This window comes from Acomys minous, assembly GCF_964271855.1.
Source record: "Acomys minous genome assembly, chromosome: 17".
NCBI classification, from domain to species: domain Eukaryota; kingdom Metazoa; phylum Chordata; class Mammalia; order Rodentia; family Muridae; genus Acomys; species Acomys minous.
The window spans coordinates 33,423,936-33,447,868 of record NC_140500.1 but is presented as its reverse complement, the minus strand read 5'-3'; the positions used below and the strand labels follow the sequence as shown (position 1 = coordinate 33,447,868).

General features: G+C 40.2%; 1 protein-coding gene across 5 annotated transcripts in view; it reads right to left on the bottom strand.

Moving 5' to 3' along the window:
- Positions 1 to 23,933, bottom strand: part of LOC311588257 (uncharacterized protein) — a 286,185-nt gene that overhangs the window by 172,373 nt on the left and 89,879 nt on the right. For 3 of the 5 annotated variants that reach the window (XM_084765780.1, XM_084765783.1, XM_084765784.1), the window contains one exon: positions 15,755 to 15,824. The exons of the other annotated variants lie outside the window; for them this stretch is intronic. The gene's annotated coding sequence lies outside the window, so the exon portion shown is untranslated. The remainder of the gene's footprint in view (positions 1 to 15,754; positions 15,825 to 23,933) is intronic. 5 annotated transcript variants of the gene reach the window in all.

The following is a 23,933-nucleotide window of genomic DNA, read 5'->3' as shown; positions in this document are numbered from 1 at the left end:
TTTCTTCTTCTTCTTCTTCTTCTTCTTCTTCTTCTTCTTCGTCTTCTCTCTCTCTCTCTCTCTCTCTCTCTCTCTCTCTTTCTCTCTCTCTGTCTTCCTCAATCACTTCTCCATCCTCAGTCAGGGTCCCCCACTTATGCTAAAGCTCATTTAACCTGCTGGACTAGATAGCCAACAGACCCCAAGGGCCATGCCTCCTCCCCTGCACTGGGACAACAGGCCAGTGTATTATGGATGCCAGCAACCTAAACTCTAGTCCCCACGCTTGCATAGCTAATACTCTACAGACCGAGCCATCTCTGCAGCTTTGATGAGCATGGGTCTTAAACCACTTTTAGTATTCCTTCGTCTTTGTAATGCTTGTGTTGCTTTCAAGGGGTTTATTGTGTGTATGGAGATAGCCATACGTCTGAGAACAGGTAAGTGCAGGTGGAAAGGGAAGAGTAAGGAAAACTAAAGTAAACTAAGACCTCATGTCAGACACTGATATGATTCTGAAAATGGCAAAAACAACTCAAGAGTCACATCATTATTGTGCTTCATTTTTCAAAAGAAGATGCAAGTCCTATTACAAACACACATCAGGAATACAAGTGTAGTGCTTGGAGTTAGAATGTTCCTCATAGGGATGAGTAGTTTAATGCTTGGTCCCCAGTTGGTGGTGCAGCCTTGCCGGAGGAAGTATGTCATTGGGGCCTGGATTTTATAATTCATAGCTGGACCAACTTCAAGTTCCTTCTCTCTGCATTGTGTTTGACATTAAAAGCATGGCCCCTTAGCTTTCTGCTCCTAAGGCTTTGCCTGCTGCATATTGTCATACCTTGCTTGCCGCCATGATGGGTTCCTTGACTCTGGAATAGCAAGTCCAAATAAACTCTCCTCCTTCCATGACTTGCATTAGCCACAGTGTTTTATCACAGCAACAGAAATGTAACTAATACACAAGGCTACCCACCTAACAGTGAAAATGGCAGAACTTGTTCTGGATTCATTTTTTACCCTAAATCCCAGACTCTTCCAACCATTTATGAATGAACATATAAATACAACTAATTCATTAAGTATCCATGCCATATGATTCTTCCAAACTACCACTTTTTATAATCTTCCCAGCAGTTCTTTGAGATAAAAAATATTGTCTCAAAAAATTACTGTCTGTATCTTCATGTGTGGAGACATAAAAATGATGGTTGGTCCAAGACAATTGTGTCTTTTAGGATTCAGGTAGATTATGGGATGCACAAGGACAAACAATGACACTGTTCCTTATTCACTTGTTTCCTTCTGCCTTTCAGGATTGTTGGCTTTATCCTGGAGTTCCCAGTGGTCTTCTGTGCTGCTCCAGACCTTCTCGAGTGCCTTAAGGGTAGTAGAGTTCTGTTTCCCAAAAACCTTGCTAGTGGTTCTTTTTTTTTCACCTGCTCAGCACCAGTTGCTTGTAGAGCACTTCTCTGAAGGAGCTATGTGGCCAGGCAGTGGAGGGCAGGGGATATGCCCATTGGCTCAGACTAAATAGCAATCATCCATGAAGGTGGTGGACTGATAGACATCCTTCCCATACCAAAGGCATGAGGCCAAATTGAGGGATGGAACTAGGCAGGATCAGGGATCAGTCTCCCAAAAGAAGAAACTGATACCAGGAAGGCAGACATTAAAATGACCCTTATATTAGATCCATGTTTTCTCATCTATGTGGAATTTCCTTTCAGTTCATAATGATTGCTTGATAAAGAACAAAAGAAATCATAACACAAAGTGATTGTCTTAGCCAAGTGAGTGGCTTTTGTATGAGAGCTCTGGGATTCAGTCTGCTAAATATTTCCACAGAAGTTCTGAGCCCTGAAGGAGAAGGAAGGAATCTTAGGGGAAGCTGGGGTGATGGGCTGAGGACAGTTTCTAAGATAGTGCTCCAAGATGAACTCACCAGGAGACAGAACACTGAAGAACACTTAGTTCAGACCCTTGATGTTCGAACAGCAGCATGGAAATTGTTACCATGACACGTGGGGAGAACTCTGAAGAAGCGCTGTTTCTCAGAAATAATTAATTCACACATACATACTCATGGTACTAAACTATGAACAAAACACGAAGATTTGATAAAATCTTAATTTTCTCAGGATAGTTCTGGCAATTTTAAAATAAAATATAAAGTGTAATTTTTCTTTCTGATTTTAGAATTATTTTTTATGATTTATTAATTATATGTATGTGTGGACATATGCATATGAATGCAAGTACTCCTTGAATGTCAGAGGCATTGGATCCTCTGGAGATGGAGGACAGGCAATTCACTTTTAGCCGTTAGTTTCTTTTCTCTTTCTTTCATTCCTTCCTATCTTCTTTCCCTTTTTTCTTCCTTCCTTCCTTCCTTCCTTCCTTCCTTCCTTCCTTCCTTCCTTCCTCTCTTCCTTTCTCCCTCCCTCCTTTCCTCCCTTTCTCCCTTCCTCCCTCCCTTCCTTCCTTTCATTGTTTCTTTCTTTAAGACAGGGTCTCACAGTTCAGTGCTGCCTGGCCTAGAACTCATGTGAACACAAAGCTGGCCTGGAACTCACATAGATGCTCCTGTCTCTGCCTCCAGAGTACTGAACTAAAGGCATGTGCCACCATACCCAGGTTTCTCTTTTTACTGTTTTAGACTCTCATACATGAATAAATATGTTTTGATTAGACCCATTTCTCTTTCCCTCCCCAATAACTCTTCTCCTTATTGCCCCTCCACTACTTCCCCTCACCCCAACTTCATGTGTTCTGGTTTCTATATCCAGAGGCCACCTACTGATGTCTGCATATACATCTGGCATGGCACCTGCTAGAGTGTGGTTAGCCTCTTAGTGGCCACATCTATGTGTGGAGTGAGGAGGTGATCATGAGGCCTGACTAAGGATTCTCTGCTGAATTTTTTATTTGAAAGCTTCATCCTTGGAGTGGTGGGGTTAAGACAAAACTTCTTTAAGAGGCAACTACATCCTGAGAGGTACTGTTCCCCAAAAGGATCACCACTGCCCTGGCAGAATGGGTGAGCTCTTATAAGAATGAGTTACCTCTTAGGCTTAGCACCTTCTGCATGTAGCTTCTCCTACTGTTATTTCCTCCCACACAGTGATGGGACCAGGGAAACTTTTTGCAAAAGAAAACAGTTCAGGTTAGTTCGTCTTAGGCCTTCAGCCTTCAAGCCTCCAACCTAAATAATTGTTCTCTTTCCTTCTCTTTATGAAATGTCTAACTTAAGGAATTTTGTTTGATCATCTGATAGAGAGGACAGAATATATGTGCACACACATGCACACATAAGCGAATGGATGAATTAATGGGTGGAAGGAAACTTAAAAGTAAAGCTATCTGTATTAATTACTTTTCATTGTTCTGATAAAATGCCAAGACCAAACATAACTTAAGAAAGGGTTGGTTTTGGTTTATGGAGGATGGGGTCTATCACGGCTCCAGAAGCAGGGGGCTAGCTGATCACATTTTTATCCACACACAGGAAGTAGGAAGAAAGAACAATAAATGGAGTATGGCTCTGTGCCTTTTAAGCCAGCCCCCCCCCCCAGTGACATAGTTCCCCCAGCAAGGCTCATCCTCCTTAACCTTTCATAACCATCCCAGACAGTACCACCAATTGTGGACCAAGTGTTGAAATATTTAGCTTATGGTGAACATTTTTCATTCAAACCACAATACTTTGATACTGAGAAGTCTGATGCAAGCTGGACAAATACAAATGATTTTGCTTCTGTGAATATTATATTGAGGAGTGAAGTAGATTCCTATAAATTAAGATTTGCTCAGAAACCCCAAGAACACTACTTTTAAGTTGGGAAAACATTAAAAACCTATTATTGCTGGATGGTTCCAATCAATAATCGTCATGCTAACAGTGCCCTTTTCGATATGTGGAATCCTATGGTAAAGCAGTTGAGTTCTCTTCCCAGCCAGCACCACAGCTATGCTTCCAGAGAAGTGCTCCCTCCTCTGGGCTGTCAAAAGCCTGGCTGTTGGTACATCATGTAATGCTACCTTTGGCCATAAGCTGACTGGATCAGAAGTAGGAAGCTGAGCTAAATAAAGCCAGTTAAATGTTTTCTCATTGTCCTAATTTGCCTTCTAATGCTGTTATAGAACACTGACCAAAAGCAACTTGGAGGGGAAAGGTTTAAATTGGCTTACACATACTGTTCACAGTCCATCATGAAGGGAAATCAGAATAAGAACTCTAGACAGACCTTGAAGCAGCAAACATATGCCATGGAAGAGTGTTGCTTACTTACTGGCTTGTCCTCCACGACTGCTTTCTTATATAACCTAGGGCCTCCTGCCCAGGATTGGCACTGCCCACAGAAGGCTAGGCTATCCAATATCAATCATCAACCAAGAAAAGGCCCCCACAGATTTGCATACAGGAGAAGCTGATGGCAGCAATTCTTTAAACAAGGTACCCCGCTCCCAGATGACTCTAGGTTATGTTAACAACAAAAGTAATCCCCACACTCCTACATGAAGACACTTGCAAAGCAGCACTGAAATGTGACTGTAGAGGGATATTTATATGAAAACGTGGGTGGAGTATCCAAGGGCACCACTCAGGGGTGTTGGGGGGAGTGGTATGAAGAAAAAGCAAAGAGACCTTTTTCCTCTGAAAAGTAAATATGGAGACCAGAGAGGCGGAGATTCTGTAGCTCCAGCATGAGGTGCAAAGTCTAAGGGCTTTGTCTCCTAGCAACATCTCTGCACTGCAAAAGATCAAAGGGCTATTGTACAGATCCTACTCAGGTTCTTTGTGCCATGACAGAAGCAGAGCCAAAGTCTGAAGGGTGGACCTGGGGGATGGGCTTACCAACAACACTTTGAAACTGTGTAAGGTAGTTACTGGTGTGTTTGGGAGCATTGACATCTACATACGCCCTCTCTGCCTCCCTTTGGCCTTTCTGACAGCTTTGTCTTTGAACGCCTAGACTTCACATTCTGTGTTCATTTGCGTTTACTCCATAGAGTCTAAACCTACTGGTGATTCAGGTTTGCTCTGCACTGATTAGATTTGAGTCTTACTAGGCACTAGAATGCTTTAATGAGCAAGGCGTGGTGCAGAGCCACCCTACTCCGAGATAGCCAATGCACATTCTGATCCAATCTAAGTAGCAAATTAACAACACAAAGCTATGATCCATGTTAATGCCTAGTGTTTATTCACATTTCTGGCCAACATATTACCCTACAGACACTGAACCACCCATAAAAGAACAGTTTTCTCTATCCTATTTGCAAATAAACTGTACTCTGTTACAATATCCTCGTGGGACATTTTTGAACCCATAAAATTGGTTAATGATTTTGAAAGGCTCTGGCCTAATGAAGTGTAATGTAGCCACACATCAACAAAAGGAAAGAGTGTATTCTGATAAATGCCATGTCAGGTGACAAATCACAGAGAGTTCTTATACAAAGATGGCCACACCATCACCAAGTAGCACAATCCCATGAGATAGTATCTGTGTACACAATTATCATGGATCAACATGTTGGTCCTTGCTAGACTTCCTTTTTCTCAACCAAGTTGATGAAGTCATTCATTATAATGTTCTGAATACCTGTTTACATCTGTGGTTGTTTGCCTTTCCGTTCAGAATTCTCCTCCAATCCCCACTCAAGTAGCATTATTCTCCTTGACATTAAGACAGAGGGGAAAGTCCTTGAAAGACCTGTTCCCATTATTTCTGGTCCCCTGGTTTTGATAGCCTGGTGGTTATACAATCTTTCTAATATGATGAGATGAATAATACATCAAGCTCTCTGGCTGCCAGAAGAACATCCTAGACAGATGGGATGGGTAATGAGTCAGGCAGTTGAGACAGATCCTGCTCAGTGCTGGCTGGTGAGGATAGTGAACTTTATCCGCATTTTGTGAGCTGTGCAAAGACTACTGTGATCAAGAACTGGGGATCTGACAAAGCACCCTTAACTCTCGTGGTGTCATGCTTCTGTGTCACTGGGGCCCACTGAGATAAGCCGGTTTCAAGTAGTAATAGAGGAAATCCAGAGCCCTATAGAATCACCTACCTACCTTTCCCATTTTTTCACTCATTACCAGAGTTATAATTAGTAGGCATTTTGATTATTTAGTAATTTGCCAAAATAAATATAACAAATGTTGTTACAGTGATAGACACAAGGGACAGACTGGAGACAGAAGAATCAGTGTGAATATGGAAATTGTCCTGGTCACGTGGGAGCAGGAAGTATGGCTGCCCAAACCAAAGGAGACAGGAAGGGGAGAGGGGGCGATATGGACGATGGGAAGTAGGAGGAGTAAAGGATTGCAACAGGAAAGTGGGTGAGAAGGGAATTATGGGAAGGGAGAGTGAAGATGAGGAGAGAGGAAAGATGGCAAATGTAACATTAAAAGGGAGAAAAACAGAAAGGATGGGGTGGAACTAGAGAAGAGAAAAAAAATAGTCAGAGAAATAGCAAGGACAATTTTTTAAAATGTTTTATGCAGTGACCTTTAAGGAGAAGTGTGGGATTGTAATCAATTAATTCTTAAATTTACCTACAAAGTAAACTTTGATAAAAAAAAAAAAGCAGGATCTCAAATGGTTTTGTATCCAAATTACTTAATGAGTAAAAGGTCATGATTTTCTGTTATGTACATCCCTTAGTTCATAAATCAGCTTATTTGTTATTTTATTTCCCATGTTATTCCCCTGGGTAATGTTGGGCTGGGGTACCTGACCACACCTGATATTCCTGCTTCCTGAGTCTTCACCAAAGGGGAGCCCACTGCTCCCTAGCACCTGATGCACTTTAGGCACAAGGATGCTCCCCTGAAAGGGAGTCAGCTCTGTAGCAAGACTCCTATCCTTCTGCTGTGGCTTGAATTCCAAACAGGCATTCTGAAATACTATCTTCTTTTCAGAGACTTTTCATGTTTTCTTTTTTTTTTGCATTCACTTTATCTACAAACCACTTGCACAGATTTGTTCCAACAAGATGGCCTGATTAAGGCCTGCAAGATGGCTCAGCAGGCAAAGGTGCTGGCTGCCAAAAGTTTGATTCCTGAGAACCCAAAGAGCAAAAGGAGAGAACTGATTCCCACAATTGGTCGTCTGACCTCTATAAGCATGTCATGACAATCAGCCAATAACTATCATTAAAATGATTACCTACTTAGGGGTAAAAGATTCTTAAACTATTCAAATTGCCATGCTAATAATATCTACCTGCCAAACCTTCTGCAGGTCTATAAATAATGTTTTGTGAATTGTTGCTGCTTTGATGTGGTCTGAATGGACAAACTTGAGTTGGGATGTCTCTGCACAGATCTTAGAGACTATCAGACACAGACACTCATGCACAGATACATGAGAGAAGCAAACAATGTTTTTGTTCTGTATATCCTTCAGATTCAAGCCCACTTGTCACTTTAAAGATTTAATGATACGTTATTTGCAAGTCATTATGGATGGTTTCATTGCAGATGATCAATGTGTGTGTGTGTGTGTGTGTGTGTGTGTGTGTGTGTGTGTGTGTGTGTGTGTAAAACAAAGAATTCTGGGCAAATACATTCACAAAGTCTTCTTTTATTCTAGTCATTATTTAGTAAGTTCATAAAACACTATACATGTGTTGCAATGAAATTAATGTACAACCCGTGGGCTGAGTAGAGAAATAAAGAACTCCAGATCACTTAATATAATCCTTGTGGCAATCGCTTAAACACTCTTTCTGTGCATTGTATATTTACTGGCTGGATTTTATTTCTCCTTCAATAAGAAGCTGTCAAGTACTCCGCAAATTTCACAAATTCACTTTACTGACTGTACTTTGCCATAAATTAATTACTATGAGTGCATAATATTTATTTCTGCCCAAGGCAGTCGGTGCTGGTATGTCTTATTAGCATTCATTGATGAATATAAACATACAGAGTGTAGTTAGCATGGAAAAACTTGTTTATGGCTTTCCCATCTCTAGTGGCAAAGCTTGAAAATAATTTTCTCCTTTATTTCCTTTTTTTGTGTACTGTCTGCATGCACATGTTTATCGCAGCAGTTCTCATCTTCAAATTGGTGGTGCGAAAGAAATGTAACTCGTGAGGGAGTCACACTGTGACACCCATTGAACAGCCACAAGCCAAAATCCCACAGACATCAGAGAAAGGCGAAGCCACTTCCCTGGCCATTTCAATAAGCAAATACCTGCTTTGTGATGTCTTTAAAGTTAGGAAGCATTCATCCTTATTTTGACTTATCAACACCCAGTTCAGAGTGATAATGCACAGGCTTGCTTAGGAGATTGATGAGCTTGCATCTGCAGGGCATGCAGAACAAACTTGATCTCTGCTTCTCTGGGCAGTGACTTTGGATGTTATCACAACAGTGGACTCAAACAATGCTGGTCTCTGAGTTTGCCTTCCGTGCAGAGCTGGGGGGGGCTGAATGAAAGGAAACTGCACCACTAACACTCTGTAGTAATATGTGCCTCTCTCTGCTAATGGGATGATTGAAGAAACTCAACACTGAGGCCTGTTGTAATATTATTGTAATCTCTCAGTAAATATACTTCCATAAACAATAAGTTAAACATGCCATGTACACCTGAGTCTTCCTGTAGAGAATGGTTAATACAGACCATGTATGTTTGTGAATACTGCTGCATGGATGGCATTGATGACAAAATGTGGTGCTTAGCAGACATGCACAGTACTAGGCACAGACCTGGGCTGACTCATCTCCCAGTTACTTTGCCCCTTCTTTTGCTCTTCCATACATCCTCCTAAATTTTTCTTAAGGAAAAGTGATGAAATACTCTTTCTGCACTTTATCGTGCATCAAATACACATACTGTTATGCAATTTCCTCCATAGCAGAGCACTTACTAACTCAATAAAAAGTCCCACAGAGATGAACACAATCCACAAAGAACTCCCATGAGAAATCTGGGCTAAGTCATATCAGCTATCTATATGACACGATCCTCCCTCTTGTCATAGTGAGAGGCATAAAGTAAGTCAGTGAATATACAATAACTCCCAATTTTAAATACAATTAATATTGCCCCCAAAGTGGATAAAACACTGCTTTGGAGGGCCGAATTCTAGCATTTCTTATTTATTAAATCGGGGTTTTCTTCAAACAATCCTTATTTACATCAGATTCTCAGAAGGTGGTAATACAGATGCTCAAGAAAGCAGGCTCTGTGACCCATCAAGGCATATGATGGCCACAGCTGTACTAAGAGAAACCCAGAGTGTAGGGAGAAGGGTGTGGTATTATTGATGTCTCATTTTTACAGCACTTCCATGCTGGTATGCTTTCTTCCTGGCTCTCAACTGGTAAATTCTCCAGTCCACTTGGCCTGGCTGCCTACTGGTTGGCACTGCAGGTGAGGTGGGAACCACAGACATTCAGAGACTCTGAACACTCTGAGCACAGTACTAACTTCTCATTACAGAGAGGAAAACAGATGAGTCCATCTCCTCTGAGGCTCATCACTCTTATTTCAGGAGTTCAGACAAGTACTTAATCTGCTGGAAATCTAGAAAATGAACCGGCTGCTACCATCTATCCATGCCAGAGGGGACCTTCCATTAGAAAGACGATGCTCATGTGTTTTCATTAAGGCCATCTAGGTTGTTCATTCAAGTATTTATATTTTAATGCTTTGTTTATTGAACCTGCTGGCTGTTTCCCTTTGAGGCAGGAAAAGCCAGAATAAAATCACGGGACTCTCTGTTACTTTTTTATTATGTGAAGTTCTTAACACATAATTGTTTAAATTTTAGAGTATTCTAATGGGAAGTACTCTATCTGTCTTGAAGGTAAAGTGAAGCTCACAGAAATGGCAGGTTTTCAAGAATTCACACAGTAAGGCAAGGGCTTCAATGGCATTTTAATTCAGGTCCTTTAACCTCTCATGCTATGTTACTCCTTGATTAATGATTCCGTGACACCATAAGATAATAAAGAAAGCCTACAGTTTAGAAACGTCTGTGTCTTCACACAACCAGTGCACTGAATGTATCCTAGTGAAGCAGGTAAGCACGGGGAATAGCTTATCAACTGGGGACTCTGCCTGACTTGGGCTATCCCCACACTTCTTGTCTAGAAATGCACTTGGCAGCGAGGGATTTTCACCTGAACAAACCAAAGCAACAGAGTCCTCTTCTAACAAAGCACGTAGCAGTCTAGGATCTCCCCATTCATCAAGCCGCATCTACACCAAGAGGAGGAGTTTCTCCTCCTCCTGACTACCATTAAAATCTCCCCTTTCATGGATAATTTCTATTCAAATGCATTGCAGTTATATTTAAGCATAAAAGTAAGGGTTTTATCTTGTCTACACTAGTTTAGGGTGCATATGCAATCAACCAACCTGTCCTCTGCATGAACTTTTAAGGAACATCTCCTATTTACCATTTTCTGCCTATGGATAATTAGCCATTCATATGATTACAATCTGATGCATCATAGGAAGAGTCACAAGAAATGATGAAAGGCTTATATATCCTATCCCTGCCACTCAAAACAAAGCCACCCGTACTATGTCTCTAAATGACCAAACACCTTCTTCTCATGAACCCCATAAAAAGAAACACCAAACAATAATCAGGACTTTTACTACTCTTTCAGTTATGAGGACCAATGTTACTTTTGACAGTCAGTGTATCTGAACTGTTGTGTTGCTTTGCTTTGAATAATCCTAATACTATGCAGTTTGTGTGTACCTCTTTTTCTAGTGTTGAATAAGACACCAAGAACCTGGGAACACCAGGTTTAAACTACAGAATAGATTGAGTAAATCCTTAGATGTGGAACTACAACTTCAAAGGGCTAAAACCCACGAAGTCGCCATTTTTAATCTGTCATGTCCTTATGAATCAGCCAAAATAGATGGCAACCATTTCATTGGGGTTTTTTATGAAGGACACAGAATATTGTGAACAGAAATACTTTATGGAAAACATAACCACTGGATCTAAATGAGACTCTACATGGCTACAACACTGCCAATTGTAATTCTACACTGGCGAGGGAAAAATGATTGTATTTAAATTGTTCTTCTCATAATATCATTGAGGGGTGATACAAGCTAGGATTGCTCTGCCAAAGAACTCTGCTAAGTGCTGGAGAGACAAGAGGGTGCTCCAAAGACTAAGATCAAAGATCATAGTCTTGGGGATGAGTTGAGCAAGCACAGGGAGTCTAACACAGAGTGACTGGACACAGAGACTCTTTGGTAGTTAACTTTGCACCTAGGATGAGGATGAGAAGGATTCAGATGTTTCACACAGGAAGTCTGTCTAGTTCAAGAGTAATCAGAGTCCTCAGCTGAGTTTTTGAAGTCCAAGATACCTACTGCCCATAAACAAAGGATTCTGGTGGCAGAAGAAGATGAGACAACCCAGTCACAGGTACAAGTTTGGTGAACTTAAAGACCTTTTCTGTGTAACGTTTTAGTTTCATGTTAATAAAAGGCAAGTGGAAGTTTTTCAATTAGAAGTATTTACTGAACTTAATGGTAGAAAAATAAGGGTAAAAATCAAACCTTTGACATTACATACATTTCTTTATTTGTGGCCAACAGGGTTCACTTTTTTAAACTGAGGCTATTAAATTAAGAATTTATGGTTTTGTTAGCTTTTTTTTTTCAAAATGAGAGAAATGATAAATATGTCTTGCAAGGTATGATGCTTGATTTAGTCTGTTTCTATGATATGCCATCAATGGAAATCACAATGTGGATACTGGTACTGCCCCCTTAGAAAAGCTCTTAGGACATGGGCATAGGACAATACTCTGAGCTATGAATATTGACTATCTAACAATTCCTATGCATGTGGGAGTGGCTATCCTTGATAGCATGTACAGACCATCCTGGCAATTCAACACAATCATAATGTAAGGCAGAGCCCATCAGAATATCTTACACAAAGAAATCAAAGATATGGAAGGACCAGGAAGACAGTTTCTCTGGTTCTTTTGATTTTTTCACTTCTTTCTAGAATCACCATTTACTAGGTACAAAGGGCATGTCTTAACTACAAACCACCACTATTTATTTTAATGAAGGAGAAAACAATGATCATATTCTGAGTAACCATCTCTCAAGCAGAATGTGGGTAGGGATAACTCTAAATCTATATCCAGGGAAGTAGCGAGAAACTGGACCAGACCAGCACAATTTCTCTATTGATCAAATAATATCAAGGAATATAAAATTGTTCCACACACTCAATGCCAAGTCACTTGTAATGCAAAACTTACTTGTAATGAGATACATTCAGTTAAGACTGTTGAACCATTATTAACCCAAGACTAAGGGTACCTCAGAGAAGAATAGAAGATCAAAACAAGATTGACTCCCAAGATATATGCAAGCATAACACTAGTTGCCCTTGAGTTTTTCCATTATTACCCAAAGTTCTTTTATTCAACTTTAGAATTTTAAATTTTGCATTACAATTCTTTGTTGCACCAACAATTCTGAATATGAGATAAAATACCTGCCATGAAGGATAGAACTTGTCTATATAGCAGATCCAGAAAGCAAGATATATTTGTTGGAGCCGCATAGAATGTGCTGGTGACATCACCTCCATCAGTTTGAGCCATACTCGTGTTTGTGGAGTATTATCTCAGCTGATAATTTTTGTAGGAGAGCATAGATCACTGAAGGTGGTGTCATCACTATCAAATGTACTAGGCAAATGTGAACCTAGAATAAAATCTGTAAGCAGTGCTCTTTCATGTTCTTTGATTTAAGTTTCATCTTCAAGTTCCTGCTTCCAGCATGAGGGACTGTATCTGTAATCCAAATGAACCCTTTTCTCCCCAAGTTGACTATCTTAGTTATGTCCTATTGCCATGACAATATATTATAAACAAAGCAATGTGTAAAAGAAAACATTTAACTAGGCACATCCATGAAGTTTCAGAGGATGACTCCATGGACATTATGGCATGGAACATTATGGCAACAGACAAGTAGTCATGCTGCTGAAGTGGTACCTGAAAGTTTAAATCATGATATAACAACCACAATGAAGCAAAAAGAGAGTAGGCTCATTGACAATAGTGTAATCTCTTAAGACTTCAAGTCCCTGGTAAGGGAAGGCTTTCATGGGATATGCCCCTTGGGCTAGTATGCAGATATAAGTGAGTATATACCATTTGAGTCTTTCTGCTTCTGGGTTAACTCACTCATTATGATCATTTCTAGCTCAATCCATTTGTCCACAAATTTCGGGAATTCTTTGTTTTTAATAGCTGAGTAGTATTCCATAGTGTATATGTACCACAGTTTCTTTATCCATTCTTCTACTGAGGGACACTTAGGCTGTTTCCATGATCTGGCTATTATGAATAAGGCTGCTATGAATATGGTTGAGCAAATTTTCTTGTTGAGTGCTGGAAACTGAGACAGAGGCGAGGACATCCCATTGAGACTCTGGATGAGAGAAGCATGGGAGAATAGCAAAGTAGAAGGATCCAGAGGGTCCTAGAAACCTACAAGTAGAACATTATAGTAGGCAGATTTGGGCCCAGGGGTCCTGCTAAAACTAAAGCAACAGCCAAGGACAATACAGGTGGTAAACTTTAAACCCCTACCCAGATCTAGCCAATGGTCAGATCAGTCTCCACAGTTGAATGGAGAGTGGGGTATGACTTTCTCATGTACTCTGGTGCCTCACATTTGACCATGTTCCCTGGAGAGGGAGACCTGGTGGCCCTCAGAGGAAGGACAGCAGGTTACCAAGAAGAGACTTGATACCCTATGAACATATACAGGGGGAGGTAATCCCTCTCAGGAACAGTCATAGGGGAGGGGAATAAGGGGAAAATGGGAGGGAGGGAAGAATGGGAGGATACAAGGGATGAGATAACCATTGAGATGTAACAAGAATAAATTAATAAAAAAATTAAAAATAAAATAAAATAAAAAGTTATGGCTGAAAAAAAAAAGAATTACATCAGAGCAATGTTGCTTCGTTATCATCACTGTATCCCTCTATCTGATGAGCAGATCCCTTGCCAGCTTATGTGGGAAGATTTTAAAATCCTGATTCACAGATTTTCCATGTTTTTTATTTTACAGTTTGAAAAGTAAATTTGGTTTTGGTTGTTGTTGTTGTTGTTCTTGTTGTTGTTGTTTTGTGTAGACTCCTGGACAAAATATAAACTCTTTACCATTTAATTTACATATATAATATTGGTTGTCATATGCTCTCATGGTTGATATCTGATCTCTGTGAGGTTATTGGTAATACCCTTCTTTGAATACTGACTTCAACATTTTTCCTTTTGATTAGTTTGCCTGGAAATTATTAATTCCATTAGATATGTCAAGAAAGTTTATTTTCATTTATTTTTCTCAACTCATCTTTCTATTTTACATTTATTTAAACTCGAGTCTAACCAGGTTTTTATGAAGTAAGCTTTTTGTTTAGTTTGGGCCCCTTTAACCAAAATACAGATGTTTTATTTGAAATAAAAAAAAAAAAAGACTTCAAGTCCCACCCCTAGTGACACACTTCTTCCAACAAGGCCACACTTCCTAATCCTTTCCAAACAGTTCCATCACCTGGTGACCAAGATTGCAAATATATAAGTCTATAGGAACAATTTTCATCCAAATTTCCACATTTCTTTGGTCATTGTTAACTATAACAAGAGAAGTAAACTAGGAAAAACAAAGAGCTTCAAGGCTTAAGCTGCTATTGCAAAGGTTTAAGACTTAAGTACTCTCTGCAGTTTCAGGCCAAGCTTGTGCATGAAAACTATTTAGCCTTTGTAAGATTTGGTTTGACATCCCCAAATTTGCTGTATCTATTAATCAACTCCAGTGTCCCTATTGTAGTTATGGTCACATAACTTGAGACTCTGCTACACAGTATCAACAGCCTATGATATGAGCAAAGGAAAGGGTCTGGATCCAAACTCAGGGGAAATTATAGTAGAAATTCCTGTAAAGAGAATAAATTGAGAGATGCTAAGAGCCTGGTTAGCAGAAGAGCAGGACATTCTGTTGAAAAGGCATCTGCATATTTATGGTTCAGGCAACACTGTCAGCAGCTGCCCAAGCTGTGCATCAAACAATAGAGGCTGCAGGCGGGGGTGTTCAAGCATGAACGTATGAGTAAAAGAGTGAAGCAAAGGCTGTTTACATTCACAGAGGAATATTATTCCCAGTGTAGGAAAAGAGTGAAATCTTGCCATTTGAAGTAGCATGGATAGACATGGATAGATATCAGGTAAATGAAATAAACCAGACACAGAAAAACAGAAACCATATGTTAACACTCATGCATGTAGGTCAAAAGATGATTTTATAATTATAGAGTGAAATAGTGTCACTAGAGAGTAGGTTCCAGGGCACAGTAAACTCACAATAGTTCATAATAATGTGCTATATAGTATAATAAGCATTATAAGAAAGGCGTTAGAAGCTTCTCATTTAAAGAAATGAAACATGTTCATGAAGAAATGCTAATTGCTTTGATTTGGTCATTGCATATTGTACGTAAGATTCATATTTCCACAATGAGCTTCATTAATATGAACAATTATTATTCATTAAATTAATTTTTTTTTTTACATTTTACAAGACTAGGAGAGCAGCCCAATGCCAGAGAGTTGGCAGGCTCAGACAGTAGATGAAATTGTGGGACAGTGCCGCCTTCTGTGTGGACTTCTAGATACTTTAGCTAATAAAGTATTTTGGAGACAGAATCAGGATGAGGCTCAAAATAGCTTACCTTTACTGTCACATAGATGCTGCTGAAGTCCAGGGCATGTAAAATATACTTGGTCTCTATGTATGAAATTCTGAGAAGGCAAGCAAACAGATAATCATGGCTGCACAGGGGAAACCTATGGACCTTCTCCTTTCCTTTTACTACTCTAATTCTACACGTCCAAATTGTCATATCTAATAGCAATAAGCTTAAAGGACCCATAATATGGAAAACTAGAAGGTGTCATGAGAAAGTGTCCACCACAAGGAAGGTGATAAGGGCCAAGGGCTAAGTGTTTTCTATTCAACCAGTCAAAGAAAACCAGCATTGACATGAGATTCCTTTTCTAAATACCTTAATTACTTGGATTTTGGTTATTAGTTAATGAGCTAGAAACATGGGGTAAGACAATATTAACTCATGAGTAATGTGAATAATTCAATTAGCATAATTAGGCGAGATGCTGCTTGGATCCCTGTGGTGATAAATAAAAATAACATCATTTTGCTAAACTTTCTGAGGAATAATAAATGTCCTCCTTTCCCCCCAAATGGTGTGGAAATAACTCAAAGTGACTACTTTTAACTTCTGAGCTTTCCTTTCTTCTCCTGATGATTACAGGCAGAACAAGATAATTCAATGATAAAAAGTGTGAAACAGGAAGATGTCTTTGATTAACCAGTAATCCCATTCCTCCTAGTGACATGCAGAGTCCAAAGCCATGTGTAGGTAAAAAGACAATTGGGAGAATTCTTTTTCAGTGATTAAATTCAACATCTGAAGTTGAAAAAAAAACTTGTCTTAAATGTCTCTTATAAGGAAAAGATCAGACTACTTCCCTAAAGCAGCATGTTTTCTATAGTGTATAATCTATTTTTAGCAACAGAGTGATATGCACAATTACAAAAGGATATTCAAAATGTATGAAGAAATCATAGAGATGGCACTGATAGAAAAGAGACATGGTCAAAGGTGAGGCACCAGAGTACGTGAGAAAGTCATATCCCACTCTCCACTCAACTGTGGAGAATGTTCTGTCCATTGGCTAGATCCTTGGCTGGTGCCTTAGTTTGAGCGGGACCCCTGCGCCCAAATCTGCTTATCATAATGTTCTACTTGTAGGTTTCTAGGACCCTCTAGATCCTTCTACTTTGCCATTCTCCCATGTGCCTCACCTTTGACCATGTCCCCTGGAGGGGGAGACCTGGTGGCACTCAGAGGAAGGACAGCAGGTTACCAAGAAGAGACTTGATACCCTATGAGCATATACAGGGGGAGGAGGACCCCCTCAGGAACAGTCATAGGGGAGGGGAATAAGGGGAAAATGGGAGAGAAGGAAGAATGGGAGGATACAAGGGATGGGATAACCATTGAAATGTAACAAGAATAAATTAATAAAAAAAGGAAAAAAAAGAAAAGAAAAGAGACAGACCAAATAGGAAATACATGTCAAGGCTGCAAGGGTGGTAATCTCTAAATTGGTCTGGAATGGCTACATAGGGCAAATGTAGGTGGTTCTTTGTGGGGAGTACTGAGAAGACAATGACACAAGCAGTAGCACAATGAGAAAGAGAGTAAAACAAATGTGAAGGGGACTGGAGAGATGGCTATGGGTAAAGTGCTTGCAGAGCAAGCATTCAGACTGAGTTTATATCCTTGGGACCCATGAAAAAAAAAGCTAGATAGAGCCACAAACTCTATAGTCTGAGCACTAAGGAGGAATAAACATGATTCCTGAGGCTTCCAGGCAGGCTAGTCTAGCTGAACAGATGAGCTCCTGGTCATTGAGAGGTCCTGCCCTAAAACATAAGGTGGAGAGCAACTGAGGAAGATAATCCATTGGCCACAGCCTTCAACACATATGTGTACATGGTGCACATACATAACACATATGCATAAACCCATACTCATGTACACACCTAAAATGTAGATTGTTATTGTAGAATCCAAGGCTATAGGGGTTACTGGCCAGGAAATAGTCACTAGAAAGGATGAAAATCTTTTAAAGGAGAAATAACTAGTGTTCACCTCCCCTTAAAGACTTGGTGTCAACCATTTACAGTCCAGGGTGTTAGCAGGAAACACTTATAATAGGAAGTACAGCAGATCAAGTCCAGATTGTTAGCAACCTTGAGGCTGTGGCCACATTCCCAACTCTCCCAGCAGTTCCCTAAGGGGCAGGCCCTGAGGCTGGTACTTTATTGCTGGTAGGTATTTAGGACAGCAGATGAGTGTCTGAAGGAACTTGTTCACGTAAATATTGTCAAGATTGTCCAGGGATCCCAAGGCCAATTTTTCACTGACAAGAGCCAAGCTTACATCTTACACTTAGGAACCCTACAATCAAGAGTTGGAAAAGTGTTATCTCCTGTGCTGTTTGGCCTCTGCCTTATTTAGCCCAAGAATGTTAATACTTGCTCTTGTGTGAGGCTATCACTAGGGAGACAAGAGCAGGTGTCTACTTGTCTGATATAGAGAATCAAGAACAAACAAAAGTCATCACCAAAGTTCAATGTGGTGAACCAATGAGTTTACATGGGTTACTTATAAGAGTATAGGTGAAGGGTTCTTTACATAATCAGAAGTGACTCAAAGACGGCTGCATCACAAAAGTCTATTCTAGCATAGGTGATGATTCATGGAAGCTAAAAACCTAGGGTACATTGCAGAACGGTAAAACAGGTTAGACAGGGTCTCTTTTGGGCAGCTCAACTGACCTGAGCCTCTTCCAGGTAGCTAGGCTTCCTCTCTGTATCTTCTAGTTGGCTTGAATGGTCCTGGACTTCTTCTAGGAAGCTTGGCATATTCAAGAGTGCCTCTGAGCTGTTCTTGCTGCTTATGTATGCTTGGAGGGAAGGGCCTAACACATTTGTTCAGTTTGAGACTACGGGTCAAGCATTGGGGTGAAGGTCTCAGAAAGGATGGAGGAGCATAAAGACAGGATAAGCCTATGCTCTTGGCAAATACATAGTTACCATATGGACCTTCAGCTGCCATCCACTGAGCATCCTGAATGTTATATCATGCCACTTCTATTTGAGCTTGTCATTTGTCACGTGTAGTTGAATTGAATCCTCTGGAATTCAGGATTCTTCCCATGGATTTCATCATTACAATTCTCATACTCAGAGATAAAGTTTTATGGAGACCCCAATCATATTTTAAAACTTATAACTGAATCAGGCAAGTTTCCAAAAGAATAGCAAGTGGATGAATGCCAAGTAACAGAAGAATTCACTGCTGCTTCATGTGCAGGGAAAGCATAAAGAAATGAAAGGGAAGTCAATATCCATCACTCTGTTCCCTAGGGAGAGATGTCTAAAGACTCAGGCTCTGGAATGAAGCTGCATATTTATTCCTTATAGATCATCCCTCTGGTGGGTTTAATCACTTCAGATACTGCAAGAGGACAAGAAACAAGACTAGTCTATTGATCATTCTGTTCTCAGGAAGACAGGATTCAAGAAGAAAGAAGAAATACTAAAGACAACAGGTACAGTGGCATCAACAGCAATGTCCACAGCAGGGAGCCACACAGGAAACATCTGCTCTTTGCCAATACATATTCTCACTCTTTTATTTCCATTTAATCTTGAATTTGAAGCTAGCGCATCTCTTTTGAAAATTATAAGATGAACCTACAGCGATTATAAACTACTTATGCATAGGAAGGAATTTTTAAAGTAACTGCTCAGAGGATGAATTGAAATCAATCTGATATTTCAAATTGTGAAAATAAAATGAATGATATAACATCTGGGAAAGGAGGACTGAGACAAGGTGGGTGGCAGCCAAAGGGGACAGAAAGCCAAAACTCATTTTCTTCCCACTATTGCCTCCAGTCCAGTCTTAACATCAACAGGCAACCAATATGAGCCACCACCAAAAGCAGAAAACGGTGTTAATTTCATTAAGCTTAATCTCCATCAAAACTTTGTGAAGTAGAAATATCCTTACCTTTAGAGAGGTACAAAAAAGGAAGTGTCTCACTCAGTGTCATTCAAGAAACAACAATTTGATTCTAAAGCAGGTCTGTCTGACTCCAATGCTATTCAGGACCCCAAGCCATGAAATTCAGTATTTCATGAACACTTAAATTTGCCTTCATTTTTCTTATGCATGATTATAAATGGATACAAGATCTGGCAAAACCTTCAATGATCCTTCAATGATGACTTCATCACAAGTATCAAGTGAGTAAATAAACTTGGCACAAAATTTCTAACTCCACTGTGACTGGTCTTCATTCAGTAGCTTTACCAAAAGTTTGTATCACTTCACTGCTCACTGTGTTAGATACTGGTTGGAAATGATGAATAAGACATGAACCTTTTCTTCAGTTTAGCATCTCAGGGTTTCAAATGACAAATACTTAGAGAAATAATGGTATAGCTAAATTGTAGTGAAAGACAGAGTTAAAAAAGTCTCACTGAGGTAGACCTCAGGTAGACAACATCTGTCTAGTAGACAATTTTGTAAGATTCCTGTTCAACTCATTATCAGTCATCTCTTCTGTAGAAAATTCCTGGGCTCACCAATACCCACTGCTCATTGGTAAGTCCCAAAGGACAATATGGCTAAGTTTTTCTCCTACTGATCATGCCTGTTAGAGGAAGGATGAGTGCACAACTCAAGTCGGATCAGTAAAAATCTCTACCATGTGAACATGGATGGAAATTGAAAGAAGGACTGTGGAACTGCTTCACATTAAGATCTGTCTTCTAGCCTACCACTGGAGATGTAGCTCAGTTGGGAGAGTGTTTGTTTAGACAAAAGGAGTTCAGGTTTATTTAACTTTACAAAAGAGAATATAGCTCACATGTAAACAAGCCATGAAAGATTCGGAATAACAATAACAAAAAACAATCTGTGTGTTTGCGTGTGTGTGTTTGCGTGTGTGTGTGTGTGTGTGTGTGTGTGTGTGTGTGTGTGTGTGTGTGTGTAGTGGGGAGAGAGAAAGAAAGAGAGAGAGAAAGAGAGAGAGAGAAAGGGGGAGGGGGAGGGGGAGGGGGAGGAAGAGAAGAGATAAAAGTGGAGGGAGTTCTTTTCAGGTAACCAGTGCAGTACCCTCCAGTTCTACACTTTTAATTTTTAAAACTTTTATTTGTGTGACACATATATACAGGTGTTAAGCGAGGCCAGAAGAGAGTGTCATATACCTTGGGGCTGCAGTTATAAGCAGTTGGGAGCTCTCATAGTGTGGGTAGCAGGAATTGAACTTGTATCCTCTGTAAGAAGAGCAAGTGTTCTTAGCACTGAGTGGCATTTCCAGCTTACCTAGCACTTCTAACAATCAAGAGTCTGGCCAATGTTGAGACTATCCAGTTAGGTTTCATTCTACAATCCAGGGGTCACAGAAAAGAAAGGAGGGATTTAAAGATACTGATCCTGCAATTCCTCTCTTGAGGTGCCGGTAGGGCTTATTTTAGCTCTCTGTTCTAGGTTTTGGCAAACACTCCTTCAAATCTACCTGGTTGGCTTTTGTGGAAAGAATGTGACTGGACCCCAGGTGAAAGTAGTCCTGAGAGGCTTGGCCTCATTGAGACATCATTGATACCCGACTCAGAGAAGCACGGATGGAAGGAGGGACCCAGATGAATGGTTCCAACACTGATGGCTGGGGGTTGGGGGTCTGGGGAAACAGCGGGAGAGGAGAAGGCTAGAGTGGGACCGTGATCAGTGTGGCTAGCTTCCCTCCGGTAGATGATCTGCGAGTGAGGCCGAACATGCCACGCCAAGGGATTCGTCGGTGGAACTGATACCCAGCTTTCATTCTTGTTCTCTTTAACCTTCTTTCCCTCCTATTTAGGATAGTCAGGTGGTAAGGACGATACTAATAACATCTAATTGTTAAGGAACCAGAGCCAACAGGCTTTTCTATAAAGTGGCACAAGCTTTAGGTCATCAGGGAAGAGGAAAACTCAACTGAGAAAACACCTCCATCAGATTGGCCCATGGGCAATTTTGAGACTAATTATAGCTCTGAAAGGACTAAAATAACTGTGGGTACTGGTAACCCTGCAAAGGTGGTCCTGAGCTGATTAAATAAATAAGCTGAGTCCTTTACAGGGACCAGGCCAGTGAGGAGTGCTCTTCCATGGTGCCTGCTGTAGCTCCTACCTCCAGGTCCCTGCTTGAGTTACTGTCTTAATTTCCCTTAATGATGGACTGTATGCTATAGCATGAAATAAACCCTTTCCTTCCCAAGTTGCACATGGTCATTAGCCCTTTGTAGTGCTTATCTATTTAAAACCTCTTAAGCATGTCTTGGTAAAATGCCCCTTCCTAAAAGTCTCCTTAAGTGACACAATCACAACCAAGTCCCTGTAGTATCTTTCACGTGAAGGCCTGCTTGTGACAAATGTGCTTCCTCTGTAGCTCCCTACTCCTGGAAATAGCCCTATGCATAATGTCCTTTTTAAGGATTATCCAGAGTACAGCTAAGGTTATTGCAGACATAAATAAACATTTTAACAGCCTCTGGGAACCATAAGTTTTCCCAAGAAAACTTTCCTGTGCCACCTAAGATAAAGAATACTTCACACCAATATGAAAGGGGATAGAAAGCACCTGGGTGATAATAAACAGAGCAATAAGCTACAGGCAAAGTCCAATAAGCAGCAAGAAGCACGCAAGAATGGGTATTGAGGGACAGGAGAGCACGGCCAATTGCATAATAATTTGAGCTCACTTCAGGAACCAGCCACAATTGCCTAGGCAGCCTGGAGGGCAGAACAAGGAAAATAGGGAAAGGCAAATAAATAGAAGCAAGCTCCCAGAACATGGTTTAGCATAGGCTGATTGCAAAGTACTTCTCAACAGATTGTATACAGTCCAGTTATCTCATCACATGTAGACATACTAAAGAATTATCAAACATGCCACTACTACGAGTTGACTTTTCAACTTGCTTATACATTTTTTTTGTCTATATATCTATGCATCCATTCACCAGCACATCAAATTCCAGGTGATCTACAAAGTACAAGGCATAGGTATATGCATTGGTGATATAAAGAAAAGCATAGACTATCTGCAAAATTAGATTGAGGGAAATACAGAAATGAGTAAGCAATAAGCATAGGACACTTAAATCCATGCATAGCAGTGAAATGCAGGATGAAGGGGATGCAGGGATAATATAAATGGCCTAGAATCTGGGGCCTTTGGCGACAGTCAGAGAAAGCTGCACTGAAGAGCAGACAATTGAGGTGAACTTTCCTGTTGATTCTGGCTTAAAAGGAAAAGCTACTGGAGCATTAGGTGTAAATCCTGTGCATCTTTAAATAGAAACTTCCAAAAGAACAGACTTCCTTTCTTAACATCCTCAGGCAACTCAGTGCCTTAAGTGGTACCCAGTGGCTGAAGTACCCTCATCCTCTTTCCAGCAATGAGGTTCAGTTGCTAGGCAACCACCACATGACTAGATCCAGCCTCATTCTCAATTAATTTGAGGGGGAGGTTCCCCTTCAAGTTACAGCCTCGGGGCTTCATTTTACACAGAAAGAGAAAGCTTCTCTATCCAGTTTAATTGTGAATTTTATAACTTGTCTTCAATCATAGTTCCACATTTATTTAGAACCAAAACCACATACCTACCACTGTAAAGAAATCATGGTACTACAGGGTCATAAAGATTTCTCAGATTCACTCATTGGAAGCCATTAAACTGCTTTAACTCCTTGAGGATACTGGATGGTTAACATGAGTTTTGAGTGCTTTGTATTTTGTAATTGCTTGGACCCAACAGCCCTGTCATCAACACAATGCAGGTCCTACTATGATAAAATGACACTGCATCTAAGAAGTTGAGTTTCTGAGAACTTTTAACGATGACATAAAAGTGCCTTAGTTCTGCAACATGGATGTTTTTCCAGTTACATAAAATGCTATTGGATCATTTTATGGAGTCAGATTTATGTGTTTTGAATAAGAAATATCTACAGGAAAAGCATGAGCCCTTGAATAATATACTAGAATATAGTATGGGCTTATTAATAAGAGAAATGAAGAGATGTGCCTCAGGCAAACTCCAACGTAGATGTATAGGAGGAAAAACATTTCCCCTTAGAAAGCTGTTCACAGTAATTCCTCTAGTTTTTAAGGAATAGTAGTGGAGTTTCATGTCAAATTTAACCACTGTACTTGTTGCTTTTCTTGTTGTAGGGACCAAATACATAATAAGACACAGAAGAGGGGA